Here is a 15,834-nt window from a genome sequence, read left to right as displayed (position 1 = left end):
GATCTGTCTGCTGTACTGTGGATCTCCCAGGTCCATCCATTTATATTCCTTGCCCCATTCTCTTGCTGGCATCTCTATCCATGATCTCATGACCTGTCGGACTGAGGTTGCCTGCAAGTTGGAGGAACAACACCTCGTATTTCCATCTGGGCCCCTCAAACCAGATGTCAATAACGTCAACTTTTCTGGTTTTCATTGAACCCCCCCCCCCCCCCCCCCCCGCCCTTCTTGCCCCATTGATCTGCACTATCAATGACTAAAGACTGAGTGAGGAACGATAGGCTTTAATACACATTAGATTTCGGCTGGACCAACTCCATATGCTCGAATGAAAGGAAGTGGGCAGGGAGGTCAACCTTTATGGCCAGGTTACATGGGGTCGAGTCATCAGTGGGCAGGCCAGCCACTTATGTACAGAACAGTAACTGTGTATATATCACTACATTCTCCCCCCTTCTTTAAAAAACAAGGCACAGTCCTAGAGATTCAGCTGGTCTGACCTGCGCAGCTCTGCCAGGGGTGTGCTGGTCAGCTCCGATGCTGGTCGGGTGTCTTGAGGTGGGGGGGGGGGGGCAAGGCTGTCGCTGTATGGGGTGGGGTCTGTTTGTCTGTGAGGATGGTTGTGGTGTTTGGCAGGGTCCCGGACAGGGACTGTGTCCTCATGGCCGTCATGGTACTGGACGTATGCGTATTGTGGATTTGCGTGTAGGTGCTACACCTTCCACCAATGGCCCCTCGCGTGATGGGTCCTGGAGAGGAGAACCGGGGCGGCAGAGTGGTTCCAGTCACTGACTTGGGGAAGGAAAACATGCGTTCGTGAGAGGTTGCAGTGCATAGGAGGGATCAGATGGCATGGAGTGCCTCCGGCAGGACTTCTTGCCAGTGAGAGACCATCAGGCCTTTTGACTTAAGGGCCAGGAGCATGGCCTTTCAAATGGTGGCGTTTTCTTGCTCCACCTGGCCGATTCCCCTGGGGTTATAGCTCATAGTCCTACTAGTGGCTATGCCGCCAGCCAACAGGTACTGCTGCAGCTCGTCGCTCATGAACAAGGACCCCCGATCACTATAAATATAATCCGGGTACCCGAAGAGGGTGAATATGCTGCAGAGTGCGCTGATAACTGTGGCAGAGGTCATGTTGGGACAGGGGATGGCAAACGGGAATCTGGAGATCTCATCAATGACGTTAAGGAAATAGATGTTCCTATTTATCAAGGGCAGGGGTCCCTTGAAATCAACGCTTAGCCATTCGAAGGGGCGCATGGTCTTGATGAGGTGTGCCTTGTCGAGCGTGAAGAACTGTGGTTTAGATTCCGGGTATACCCGACAGTGGCTGGTCAGAGACCTGACATCCTCAATGGAGTAAGGGAGGTTCCGGGCTTTTATGAAGTGGAACAACCTTATGACTCTGGGGTGGTAGAGGTCATCATGGAGGGATTGGAGGTGGTCACATGTAGTCGGGGGCAATGACACCATGCTCCACAATGCATCCAAGGAAGACCAGACGAGTGGCACTAAACACACATTTCTCCTTTTATAAGTCAGATTCAGGGACTTGGGTGTGCTGAGAAATTTCGCCAGGTTTGTGGTGTGGTCCAGCTGGTCATGGCCGCAGATGGTGACATTGTTAAGGTAGGGGAACATCACTGTAAGTTCATGCCTGACTACCATCCTATCCATCTCCCTTTGGAACACTGTGACTCCAAAGGAAACCCTGAGGAAGTGATAAAGTCTGCCATCTGCTTCGAAGGCAGTGTATTTGCAATCCCCCAGGCGAAGGGGGAGTTGGTGGTACGCCGATTTTAGGTCAATTGTGGAGTACACTTTTGTATTTCAATTGGCCCAGCTCCATGCAGTCGAATGAATGGAAGGGGGCAGGGAGGTCAACCTTTATGGCCAGGTCACGGGGAGGGGTTACATGGAGTTGAGTCATCAGTGGACAAGCAGGCCTCTTATGTACAGAGCAGCAGCAGTAAACACATATCATTACACCCATGTCTCTCTCTCTCTCTCCTCTCTCTCTCTCTCGCTCTCTTTCTCCTTTCAAAGAACCACAAACAAGCCCCCTACCCCAATCTATTCTCACCTTTCCTCTCTCTTGCCCTCTTTTGCAATAGACCTTTTGTCTATTGGTCTTTACTCCTTTCCCTCCAATTCTTCTCTTTTCCACAGGCTTTTAATACAGTTTTTTTTTATTCATACCTTAAGGGCTGAGGCCCGAAACATGTATAATATATTTTTTACCTCCAATGGACGCTGTGTGACCGACTGTTTTTGTTGCCCTTCCTGTGAATTCTGCAGGACCTGCTTAGTTTCTCCAGCATATTTGTGTATGGCACGGGGGCGTGGCAAGATGACGTAGAGTCTAGACGTGTAATCTCAACCTCACTGGCTGGACTTTTAAGAACACGTTTTTAACTTTGTTTTCAGGTTTACATTTTTTAAAACTTAGTTTAAAGTATCAAGGAATTGTTATGACTATTAATGGTAAAAAGATTAAACCTCAAGTACAGAAGAAACTACATTTTCGGAGTGTAGAAGATTTAGGGCCTAAACAGTCTGCTACAACTTCAGGTTTACTTTCTTTCAAGCCTAAACCACAGAGATTGCCTGTGGGAGCTGAAAAAATGATTACTACTCATCAGGAGAAGGACATCGCTGGAATTACCCGTTCTCAGGAGGAAGGTGCGTGTGCCCCCGATGTGGATCCCGATCCTGGCAGCCTGCCGACTTTAACGGAGGGGACACGCAAGAAGACGACTCCATTGCTTGAAATACCCCAGGATATACTCCAAACTGAATATTTTGGTCTTTTTTGTGAGTTTTTGAAGCAACAATGGGTTGCGGGGGGAGAACAGCGTCGGCCCCCTGAGGAAGTCGGGGTGCCGTCGCTGGGAGTCCAGACCCACAGTAAAACTGTTAAACTGCCTGTTGTTGAGATGCAGCAGGAGCTGCAGTTACCTGGTTCTGCCACTGCGTTAGAGAAAGGAGGGCTGAGCTTTTCTGAATTACAATGTAAACAGCTAAGCCCCATCATTCAGCCTATGCTGAATGAAATGTCTCAGAGGCTCAGTTTGGAACTGGATACATTTAAAATACGTGTGAAAGCATCTTGTGAGGATTTTAAACAATTTCAGGCTGCTTTTTTGAAATGTCAACAACAAGTGGCTTCTAATACAGAAAAAGTGTTGAAGGCGGAAAAATCCATTAAAGAATTGCGAGAACGTGAGAGGGAGTTAGAGATGAAAGTAGATTATTTGGAGGATCAAAGTAGAAGGAATAATGTGAAGATTGTTGGTTTGCCAGAAGGTATGGAAGAACAAGATCCTCTTCGTTTTTTTACCGAATGGATTCCACAAATACTGGGGCAGGAATTTTTCTCTGGAGGTCTGGTATTGGAAAGAGCTCATAGAGCCTTAAGAAGAAGACCTCTGCCTGGTCAACCACCGAGACCCGTGATAATTCGATGTTTGAATTATTTGGACAGAGAAACGATACTTCGTTTAGCAGTGCAAAATGCGAGACAACGACAAGCTCTGTTAATGATTCAGAATAGTAGAGTTTTTTTCTATCCTGATTTGAGTCAAGAGGTTATTCAGCGTCGGCGTCGATTTAATCCAGTTAAAGAAGTTTTGTGGCGTAAAGGTTATAAGTCGACTTTTCGCTATCCGGCAGTGTTGAAGGTGTTTTGTAGAGACTTTAAATCTCAGATTTTTGAGAATGAGCGTGAAGCAATGAATTTTGCTGACTCGTTTCCAGATGTAAGAGGACAAAGACGTAGCCCACCATTGTCTCCTAAAGAAAAATCTGGTTGTTCTGGACATGGAAGAAATGGCAGAAATGGGAGAAATGGGAATGGAAAGAGTCCGTTTCCTTGAAATGGGGTCGCCGAGTCTGGAATCTCTTGGATGAATAGAAGAACTTTTTTATTTTTACTTTCTTTTTATGTCATTATGATATCTTGTTGTTATTATTTGTTTGGCTTGGGAGGGAGAGATTTGCTCTATGTTCTACTAGTCATCAGCCACTGGTGGGTGATCCACACCCAATTTTTGTTTAGGGATTACTACCTTTGGGAAGTTATTTTTTTGGGTTTTTTTTTTCTTTTTCCTTTTATCTTTTTTTTTAATTTTCATTTTATTTAGACTTTAATTTGTGGTTTCTTTTTCTCCTATTGGAGGGCCTATTTATGTTGATCTGAGTCTTTATATATTGATATTATTAGTTTTTAGTAATATTAGTGGATATGTCAAAGTTGAAGTTTGCTACTTTTAATATTCGGGGTTTAAACAGTCCGATTAAGCGTAAGCGTATTTTTATCAAGTTTGATTTTTGGTAAAACATGTGTTCGGTAGAGATATGACTTTACCTGAAATGACTAAATTTCAGATTTTTCTTATGAGGGTATTAGAAAAGGGTTATATTTTAGTTATGTATCAAATATTACAGGATGGTATGGATTAAAAGGATTGGGATAAATCTAAAGGTAAATGGGAAGTCGATATTTGTTTAATTTTTTCCGAGGTTGATTGGTCAGATATTTGTTATGATAGTGTAACTAGACTGATACATGCATGTTATGCAATGATTAATTATAATTTTTTACATCAATTATATTTAATACCTGAAAAATTGAAAAAATATGGTCTTTAGGAATCAGATTTGTGTTTTAGATGTGGTAATGCTGTTGGAATTTTTTTTTCATGCGATTTGGTCATGTATATATATATACAATCTTTTTGGAAGAAAATACAATTGTTTCTGGAATACCTGTATAAGATTAATATATCTTTAGATCTTTAGAATTTTTTTTTCATGCGGTTTGGGACTAGGTAAACTTAAATTTGTTTTTGTGTATTTAGCGCTATCTGTAGCGAAAAAATGTATTGCTAGTATGCGGAAAGATACAAATATGATTGATATTAATAGAATGCATAATGAGATGAAATATTGTTTTAATAATGGGAAAAATTACATATGTTTATGGATAACTATAGTTTTTAAAAATTAATAGGTGGTTGTTATATTCAGAATATTTACATTTTGATTTATATTGACTAGATTTTAATATGTATGCTTTACTTTTCTTTATTTTTTTTCTCTTTTCTTTATGGCTCTCCTTAGGAGAGTTGGCTGAAAGGGGGGGGGGGTTCTTTCCTTTTTTTTTCTTTTTTTATATATATAAAATATAACGTTCATGCTTTGTTTATTGTTATATATGTTACTTAATATCTGTACTTTGAATGAATAAATAAAGTTTTTTTAAAATATTTGGGTATGGCACTTCACCCCAGCATCTGCAGATTTTATTGTTTAGCTCTGTAATGATTGTAAAATTATTGACATACAACCCCAGTATGTTTGGAAGGAAACCACATGGACATGGGGAGAACGTACAAACTCCTTACAGACAGCACTGGATTCAAACCCAGGTCGCTGGCACTGTAACTTTGTTGTGCCAACCATTGCACTAATCATACTGCACAATTTTACAATTCACCACACCAGATAATTTTGACATCATTTTCAAATTGTTAAAGTTCGGATTAGAAAAATCATATTTGTACATTTTCATTTTTGGATATTTGGTAAAATCTGAGCAACCATATTATGAACAATGGTGAATTAGTTTGAAAGTTAGACTTAGGCTTAGACCCAAAGCATCGGTTACATACCTTTACCTCCTAATGACACTGCATGACCTACTAAGTTCCACCAGCCTTGTTGTGTTTTTACTGTCTCCACTCCCCGTCAGTTTAGATTGTGAGCAGTTTTGGGCCCCATATTAGTTGGTGTTGGAGAGGGTCTGGAGGACATGTATGAGAGTGATCCCAGGGTTGAAAGGGTTAACAGAAGAGGCTCTTTCTGTACTCCCTGGCATTTAGAAGGATGATGTGGGGATCTCATCAAAATCATACCAAAAATTAGAAGGGCTAGAGTGGACTTGGAAATGTTTCCCATAACGGAAAACAGCAGAGGGCATAGCCTCAGAACAAAAGGATTACACTTTAAAACAGATGAGAAATTGCTTCAGCCAGAAGGTGGTGAATCTGTGGAATTTGATTCCATGGACAGCTGTGGAGGCCAAATTATTGTGTATATTTGAAGCAGATGGGTTTCTTGATGAGTAAGGGTGTTAAAGGTTACAAGGAGAACCCATAAAAATGGGGTTGAGAGGAAAAATACATCAGCCATAATTTGAATGGAGAAAACTTGAAGGGCTAAATGGCCTAAGTCCACTCCTATGTCTTGTTAGACTTCTGTAAAACAAAATGTGCTTGAGGGCCTGAAATAAACATTCAGGCCCTCAAGCACATTTTGTTTTACAGAAGATGCTAGCTAATTTGTGCTCTGTTTCATAAATTAGATCAGCCATGATCGTATTGAATGGTGGAGCAGGCTCGATGGGCCATTTTTGGCCTACTCCTGTTCCTACTTCCTATGTTCCTAAACTTTTATTGAATTTTCCTTAATGACTTTGGTTAACAAAACCTATCCACATTGGGTTAAACATCAACAATTCGCCAAGGATTAATTATTCTGTGAGCAAGATAGTTCCGTTTCTACCGTTTTTTACCATTTTAATTGTGCCAAAAAAAGTTAGTGCTATTTTATTTTGCATTATGCCCTGACCAATGGAGGTTTTATCTCCTTGTTCCATTTGCCCTCTTAATACCTTAAATATATTGCTTAAATCTCCCCTTTCCAATTTTGATAAATCCATAATGCAGACCTTAAGGTTGCTATCACCTAGACAAGCCATTCTCAATGGGGGCCACAGCATATTTAAGTAAAACTTTGTTTTCTTTTCACCCCACATAACCTAAATATTGATTTTTTGTGTGTGCAGCTAGTAGGAGAGAGTATGAAATACACCAAAACTTGACTGCTTCATAGGGAAGGGAGCCCATAAACTTTAGGCAGAGTCCTAAGGGGGCCATCACCAAAAAAAAGGGTTGAGAATGGCTGACCTGGACTATGGTACCCAGAGTGCTTTTTGCCATTTTTTTTGTCTCTAAAAGTTTTTTGTTTGCTCAAGATTCCTGGTTCTGCAGCTTGTCCAGCATCTTGTGGAGCTGCGGTGAAAGACAAAAGTCTGCAGACACCAAGATTGTCGTGAAAACACAGAAATGCAGGAGGAACCCAACTGGCCTCACAGCATCTTGTGGAGCTGAGTCTGATGAATGATTTTCCATTAAAATAGGAAATTAATGGAGCATGGTGGGCAATGGCATTGTTGCATTTTAACTGCTCTCCTGTCCTCTTTACATTGACATGGGATGTGCCTCATTTTGGATAAGGAATGTATGCCCAAACATGAGTGAATCAGCTATAGGTATATGGAGATGTGTTTTTTTTCTGCCTGTGAGCTTACAGTTCATTAAGAATAAACATTGGGTCTTGCATTATTTTTTAAACAATGAAAGTACTATGAGACAATACCAAGTATGTAAACTTGTATGAACACATCAAAGTATCTGTAAGAAATGAAGCAACAGCTAGTGAGGGCTGAGAATGAACTGGGCTGTGGCTCATGCTTTGGGAAAATGGCCAAGATTGTGATTCTTTTTAACCTCCTCCTTTGTCTCTTCCTTCTTTCTGCAGCAAAATAACAAAAATAAAAACAAAAAAAAAATGCACTGAGGTTCTGGACGCTCAGAAAATAGTTTCTTTATCTTTTACATCTTTGTAAAATTCCTGTGCTTTAGTGATGGTAATTTTCTACACTTTTGATCTATTACCCACATTATTACAAAATGGAGCCTTCTCCAGATAGTATGGTACTACAATAGTGTACCCTGCACCAAACCTGTTCTGTATATTCTTCTTTCTTTGGCTTGGCTTCGCGGACGAAGATTTATGGAGGGGGTAAAAAGTCCACGTCAGCTGCAGGCTCGTTTGTGGCTGACAAGTCCGATGCGGGACAGGCAGACACGGTTGCAGCGGTTGCAGGGGAAAATTGGTTGGTTGGGGTTGGGCGCTGGGTCCCTCCTCCTTTGGTGGCACACGTTACTGCATTCTCATTGGTCTTGCAACAATAACCAGTTTAATGAGCAGCTTATAGAATTATTTGAGGAATCCTTCTCTCAGTTCTGGCTTATATCAAGGGGACACATGTTGGTCATTGGTGACAATTTTACAATTAGGCTTCTATTTTAATTTCTACTCTTGAGAGACAGGATTTATTTTACAAACCAAAGGTACTAGCAGGTGTTGTGAAAACTCCTGTGCCCATGTTGAATACTACTGACCTCTCATTGGCCAAATGATAATCGTGTAACTCATTGGTTGAGTTTCAGTAAACAAGATGGCTGTGTTTCAGCAAGTGAGTTGACAATTTTAATTTATTTTTGGTAATTTTTCCTCAGCCAAGCATATTATTTATGAAATAGTCCTGAAGTGAATAGTAAAATGAACTGGGACAATTTGAACTGGGGAGGATGAAACTTGTTGAAGAAAAGGGACAGTGGTAAGGATTATGGCCTACACAAGGTGGGGCATACACCCCACTGGTGGTATATGGTAATATTTTGGTGGGGTAAGAATTTTAGTGGAGTGTAGGAATATTTTGAAAAATAATTAAAAAGTTTGTTTGAAAAAATAAACTAGTTATGCTGGTGTGAAAGATGCAACTTGGCAACACTGTCAATAGAACACAATTGTGGTAACTTCCAAGTAAAATAATTTTGTTCTTTTTATTTTCATAACATGTGCTTTTGCTCTTCCGATGTTTCTCTGATGTTTCTCCATTGTTTCTCTTATTTTAACTGTTGTTATCCTTGGTTAACATTGTAGTTATATTTTTTTCTGACCGGTCTTACTATCATCCATTCCAAATTATCTAATTGGTTGATGAGGATTCCATATTATCTCGACAATTATGTCTGTCCATACACCTTTAGTTTTTCAGTTCAGTTGTGAGTGAGACCTGTATCTGTAGGAATCTTTGTGCATTAGCATATTGATGGTCGGGGTTGGGGGGGGTATGCTAAAATCAGAAAAAAAAATAGGGACCCCAGAAAGTAAAGCACAAGGCTAGTGCAGTTTTGATGCACTCTCTGTAAAAACAATGTCTGAAACCATGCTAGTTTTTTTTTAGGGTCAGTATTCTTCCTTTGATTCGATCATTACTTTTATTACATTCTAAGTCATAATAAAATATTGATTAATCTGTTTCAGGGAGGTTGCACTGTTGTATATTCAAAATGAGCAGACCAAGCAAGCAAATGGTTTGTCAGTTTGTCAATATTCAGTGGAGTTCTTGAAGTTTGGGTTTATACCTGGTGTACACAATGAACATGCATCTTTTTGCCTATTATGATAACAGACTTTGATAAGTGAATCAATAAAAGCAGGCTGTCTTGAAGCTCATTTGAGGGTAAAGCATCCTAACCATGTCAATTTGAAATTGAAAGAAGTTTGAAAATAGATCAAAAATAACTTCATTATTCTCTGTGCAAACTATAGCCATGAATCGTACCCTTGAAGCTATCTATGAAATTTCTCAGCTGATAGAAAAGCATGGGGAGAATTATACGATTGGGGAGGAACTGATTAAATCTGTCAATATCATTGTTTCTCAAAACAGTTCTGCAAAAGGATGACAAAGATGTCCGAGCAATGCTATTGAGTAATAGCAACAGAATATCTGTCTGCAACAGAATAGATAACATAGGTCAAGATTTTGAAAATGGCTTATTGAGAAGTTGAAATCATGAAAGTTCTCAATACAACTAGAACTGGATGAATCTGCCATGTGGGACAGTGAGGCTCTGTCCTTGACATACATGAGATGATCAGGAAGAGTTTCAAGAAGAGATGTTGTTTTGAGAATCATTAGAAACAAGCACTACTGCAGTTGATATCTACAGCAAGCTCAAAAATTATTTAGATGAAAACGAAATATCAAAAGGAAGCATTGAATCTTGTGCTGCAGATGGTGCACCGGCTATGATGAATAAAAGAAACAAGATGTTTAAAATTAATGAAGGATGAAAATCAAAACATGTTGATTGTGCATTGTTTTATCCATTGAGAAAACTTCGTTGCCAAGAAAGTTTCCCCTGAATCATAATACCGTTGCTTAGTCCTCTGTAAAAGCCTTTCAAATTTCTAGGTTTGTATCAAATTATACTGTAATTTAAAATTAACTGATCGTCTTTTTTAAAAAAAATCTTTCGTCAAACCACGTTGTAAATCTTTCTCCAAAATCTCTATCTCCTTCTCCAAATTATCAGTCTCAGCCATTTGTCATTTCTTAACTTTAACCGTATAATTAATGATTTGTCCCCGTAAATAAGCTTTCAAAGCATCCCAAAAAACAAATTTAGAATCAACTGAACCTACATTTATTTTCAAAAAACCTTGAATATGATCATATACATTTACAAAATTCCAGATCTTTAAGTAATGAAGAAATAAAATGCCACAGATACACATTCTCCATCCTCTCTGAAGCACTTCAAGTAATCAACAACAAGAAATGATCAGACAAAATCCTAGGTTTGTTTACAGCTTCAGAAGTTTGACCTTCCAATTGTGCTGATACTAAAATCAAATCTCTCCTAGAGAAGGAATCATGATGAAATGAATAAAATGAAAAATCTTCTTCCTTAGGATTCAATTTCCTCCATATATCTACTAAATTCAACTCCTTCATTAATACCATCAACTGCTTAGCCACCTTAGTTCTAATTGTCATTTTTTGGAGATTTATCCAATAATGGATCAAAACAACAGTTAAAGTCATCTTCTGCCATAATTTTATCATAAGCCTGATTCAGATTAAGAAAAGAATCCACCATGTGAGGTTGGCTTTAGCAGTAGCTAGGAAATGTCTTGCAGTTTACATGGAAGAATGAGATTAAATTGAATATTCAACTATGGCTTGTGAAGATGAGATCATGTATTCCTTTAGAGAAGATAATATATAAATTATAAAATAATTCTTTTTTTTTTGTTAAAACTTGGAGCCCATACATGAATTGGATGTGATCAAATTATTAAAATTTATTTCCCATCCATTGGTGGTGTGGTCCCAAACTATGACACATACCTCAATGTATTGCTTTAATTGTTTTTCTCTGCATTCTTTCTTCTTTCTTTCTCTTTTTTTTTGTGGGGGGGTAGTTTAGCAGTGGGCTGGGAGGAATGAGGGGTGGGGGTTTTTATGGGATAAAATATGTACTGCATTGTATTTTGTATGTATGATTTATTATTGATTATAAATAAAATTTTCAAAAAAAGGAAGTTACCCCTGTTGTACACGAGATACTGCATCCTGCGATCAAGTGTGTCAGTACCATCAAAGCTAATGCCAAATGTGAACATCTGTTTAACCATTTTATGTCAATGAAAATGCAGAACGCGAAATTATTGCTTCACACTGAAGTAAGGTGGTTGTCAAAGGGAAACTGCTTCAAAAGGTTTATGGAACTGTTTGATCTCCTCAGTGAGTTTTTGAAGGACAAACCTGAAATGAAGCTCTTGCTAACAACAGATGGCAAAGCTTATGTGATGGACATTTTTGAGAAACTAAGTACATTGAACAAGCAACTCCAAGTAGTAAATATGATTCTCATTGATGCAAAAACAGATATTTGGATTCATGACACTTTTAGAATGATGCCAAAGGAATATTTGTACAAGAAATTTCAGTCAATTTCATTGGTTGAATAAGTGTGAGGTAACTAATGCTGCTACAAATGTTATTGTTGATCATTTGAAAATGTTGGTTTCTGACTTCAATGATAGATTTTGTGATTTAAAGGCAATGAATTTTTCCTCTTGGTTAACTCAGCCATTGCAGGTTTACTTGTCTGAAGTTCCAATGCAATACCAAGAGGAGTTATCTGAGTTGCAATATGATGAATTTGTTAAAACTCTGTTCATAGTGAAAAGAACCATGATGTAGCAGTCTAACAAGATCAAAAAGAAATACCCAAACTCGATTACTTTAGCAAGGGAACTATTGATACATTTTCCAATATCTTATTTAGTAGAATGTGGCTTCAGTGCTGTTTGTGATTTGCTACAAGCTAAAAGAAACCAACTGGAGTTTTAAGGTTGAAACTAACACAATTAGTCCCTCGAGTCATAAAAATCTGCAGGGGCGAGGTTCCCACTGAAGTGACAACAAATGTTGAATGTATGTTTGAGATGGTTGACATATTGAAGTAGTAGTTGAAATATGTATTCCCAGCTTTATTTGCATTGAAATACACTTCCAGTAAATGATTTAGTTAAAACTTCTTTTGAATGTATAACATTTTTCCATTAATGGTGGGGTGTACATTAAAAAAAAATTCAAATAGGGCCCAGGGCAAAAAATGTTGAGAAGCACTGGCCTACAACATATCAAGTCCAAGTTCACATACCTTTTGAGGTGATTTAACTCATTTTGTGCCACCTGTCTGAGACTACTGGTGCATTTATGCTGTTTATTTACTTGCATGGATATTTAGCTTGGAAGTTTGTCAAATCATTTGCAATGAGCTTCAATCCAGTAAAATGGATTAAGGATTGACTGTATACTAGGTTCGGGATCAAACTTTGTTGTAGAAACCCAAAAATGGAATGAATATTACTGACTTTTTTTCTGTGACTGCTGTGAAATGCCAGATTTTCACTTGGAAAATGCTCATATTGGTATAAATTAAATAATGAATCAAATATAAACAAGTAAATATATCCATGAATTCCTGATATGCATTCCAACTGAGTGAGATTCCACATTATTATCAGCCATTGCTTATTTGCAACATAATCCATTACACTTAAAGCAAAAATTAAACTTCTGGTGCGATGCAGTAGGTGAAAGCATCTATGGAGGCAACAGGTTAGAGTTTTGGATTGAGACCCTACATTAAGACTTAATTTCCACCAATCCTCTATTAATCACATTCTCTTGTTCTTTGCACATTCCTATTAAGTTTTCCCCATCCCCTACAACCCTCCAGATTTAATTCAACCACTTACCATCCACTAGGAACAATTCATTGCGGCCAATTTACAGAGTTTGGGATGTGGGTAGAAATCCATGTGGCCGTATGAAGGATGTGCAAACTCTCCATTGACAACATCCAAGGTGAGGATTAAACTCTGGTCTCTTGGCATTGTGAAGCAGCAGATCCATTAGGTGTTGAGTAGATCTGGCATGATAGTATTTGATGGTGGAATCCAAATATCCTACACCTGTTTGTTTATTATCATAACATGAGGCTTTTAAATAACCTTTTTTGCATTTGCTGACTACCTCATTGTTTTTAGAATTATTAAAAATATCTTATGATTTTTTTGGATTAATTTTAAATTTCCACTATTTTAGATTTGGAGTTAAGACCAACAGTAAAATAGGATTTTCTGCATAGTTGTCATGTTTGAAATACAACCTCAACGAACAGCACAATTACAGAAGGGGTAAAACACAGGATTCTGTTGACACCGTGGTTAAGTGAAAAAACACACAAATGCTGGAGAAACTCAGCAGGCCAAACAGTGCCTTTATGCAGCAAAGGTGAAGATACATCACCAATGTTTCAGGGGCTCAAGCCCGATGATTCTTCACCTTTGCTACATAAAGGCACTGTTTGGCCTGCTGAGTTTCTCCAGCATTTGTGTGGTGTTTTTTTTGCACATTTATTGAATGCATGGAGCTTCACTTCTAAAGGGACCGACAACTCTGCAGACATAGAACACTCACCAGAAAGAATTGATTATCTTTTTTAATGAAGCATTTACATCAACGATTGATCAAAACAGTTCATGAACTGATTAAACACAAATTTCCAAACTGAGGAAAATTAGATAGCAACAGGAGCAAAAAATTCTATTTAAAAGCAATGAGAACCAAGTACAGAAAATATTTGGCCTCTGTATTTTTAGCAATATTTACATCATGTACATTGATGTCGTTGTTGACAGTATCTTATATTTCTAAGGCACTGAAAGCTAAGGTACTGAACTACAATTACATCTAGTTGTGAAAGACAGCATTTTTGTAATAAAAATCTTGCATGAAATTTTAAATGAAAGCATGAAAAGGACAAAATAACTGGGTTAGGATTAAGTGGAGGTGAAAGTGTTCAATGGTGGAAACAAAACAAGCTGCTGTGATTCAGCATTCTGCTTCTCATCTTAGCTGACTTTCTTTTACAGTGGATTCACTTTCTGTCCTTTATTTGAATACAAACAAGAAAAGTCATGAGAGAGGGAGAGAAAGGGAGTGAAGCTGCCCTTTACCAGTAACGCACAATGGGCGAAAGCAGATCAGTCATATTTTTACACAAATGCAAAAGGAAAACGAATGGGTGCAGAAAGTCTGAATTGGTGTAAACAACTGAGAAATGCTCAGCTGATTGGGAAGCATTTGTGGAAAGCGAACCGGTGTTAAAGTTTTTGTTTAACATCTCTTTATCTGAAGGCTTTGAAAGATCAGTTATGCTTTCTCCTGCTTCACAGATGCTGCCCATTGTAATGGATATTTTCAGCCTTGTTTGGTGTAAATAAGCTGCCAATTCAATTTATGTTTCCACCAATGGCCAATCTCACCTGTAGACGTGACAAGTCACAGGAATCTAAGTTAGGGGAAGGATTGATTCGTGTTCCATGGGTTTATCTCCAACCTTTGAACGCAGTCCTCCCTTTTGGATGCTGAACATTTTGGTTTATTTGTAAACCTGATACAAACTTGTTGTAGTTAAAATATCAAAAATATTAAAAGAATTAAGGAGGAAAAAACAAAGATGGTATAATTTTCAAAGCAAAATTAGCATTATATTTCATAACATGCCTTAATTATCATAATATCCACTCTCTGTAATTAAGAATGCAAGATGGTTAATATTGAAATTTAAAACACTGACAGGATTGTATGATTTTCTTCATATGGACCACAAAATTAGTTGTATTTTTTACTCTTCATATTTCATTGAGGGAGTTATTTCAATTTTGAATGCAGCCAAACCCATTTAGCATACAATAGATGTGCAGATCACTTCTTTGCTCTCTTACCACCTATCCTTTGTATATTTGAAAGCATAGCAGCTTCTAATCTGATTTTAATATGGAGCTGTAGTTATTTCCTGAGCATACAGTGCAATTCATTTGTAAGTAATAAAAAACTGGCTTATTTCTAACATCATGAGAGAATATGTGGCTCAATTGACGACAGAAACATTTGTAAGCCATGCATTTGAACCAGTTTCACCATTAAATGAGATCAAGTCTAAATCAGAGGTTGAAACTCCATTTTGGCAATTGTGCAGAACTATATAACAGGTCAGCAGCCTTGAAGATCCTGCCTGATGGGGAAAAAAAATTGAACAGGGTTTACTAATAGATCCCAATTTATTATCATTTGTTTTGCGCTCCTCTCAAATGTATGTCACATAATTAAGGTCTGAGGTTCATTTTATTGTCACAGAATAATACATAAAAATGTTATATACATGATATACTTTTGTCTGCCTTAAGGCAAAGACACCATGAACATTGCATGGGATCCCAAACAATAAGAGTCCCTTCAGAGACACTGAGTGTCCATGGATTTGCCTCCAGCACTCCAACCACTTCTGCAGCCTCACAGACTCCAGTTTAATATCCAGGTACAAACCTCCAATACAATCAGGAAGCCTTTAGTGCCCAAGGCCCTTTGAGAGACCTTCTTGCCCTCATCATCCTCTCGAATCCCAGTTTTGATACCTAGTTCCCATGAGCAAGACTCCAGCTGTCTGCACCCTGTATGGGTCCTTTGACCTCAATTTGCCAGTAGCCCACAGCCTGTGTGAATTCTTTGACCGCAAGACTCCAACCGCTCACAGTCTGTGTGGGTCC

This window comes from Narcine bancroftii, chromosome 3 (assembly GCF_036971445.1).
Source record: "Narcine bancroftii isolate sNarBan1 chromosome 3, sNarBan1.hap1, whole genome shotgun sequence".
NCBI lineage: Eukaryota > Metazoa > Chordata > Chondrichthyes > Torpediniformes > Narcinidae > Narcine > Narcine bancroftii.
Note: the sequence above shows the minus strand (reverse complement) of the source record.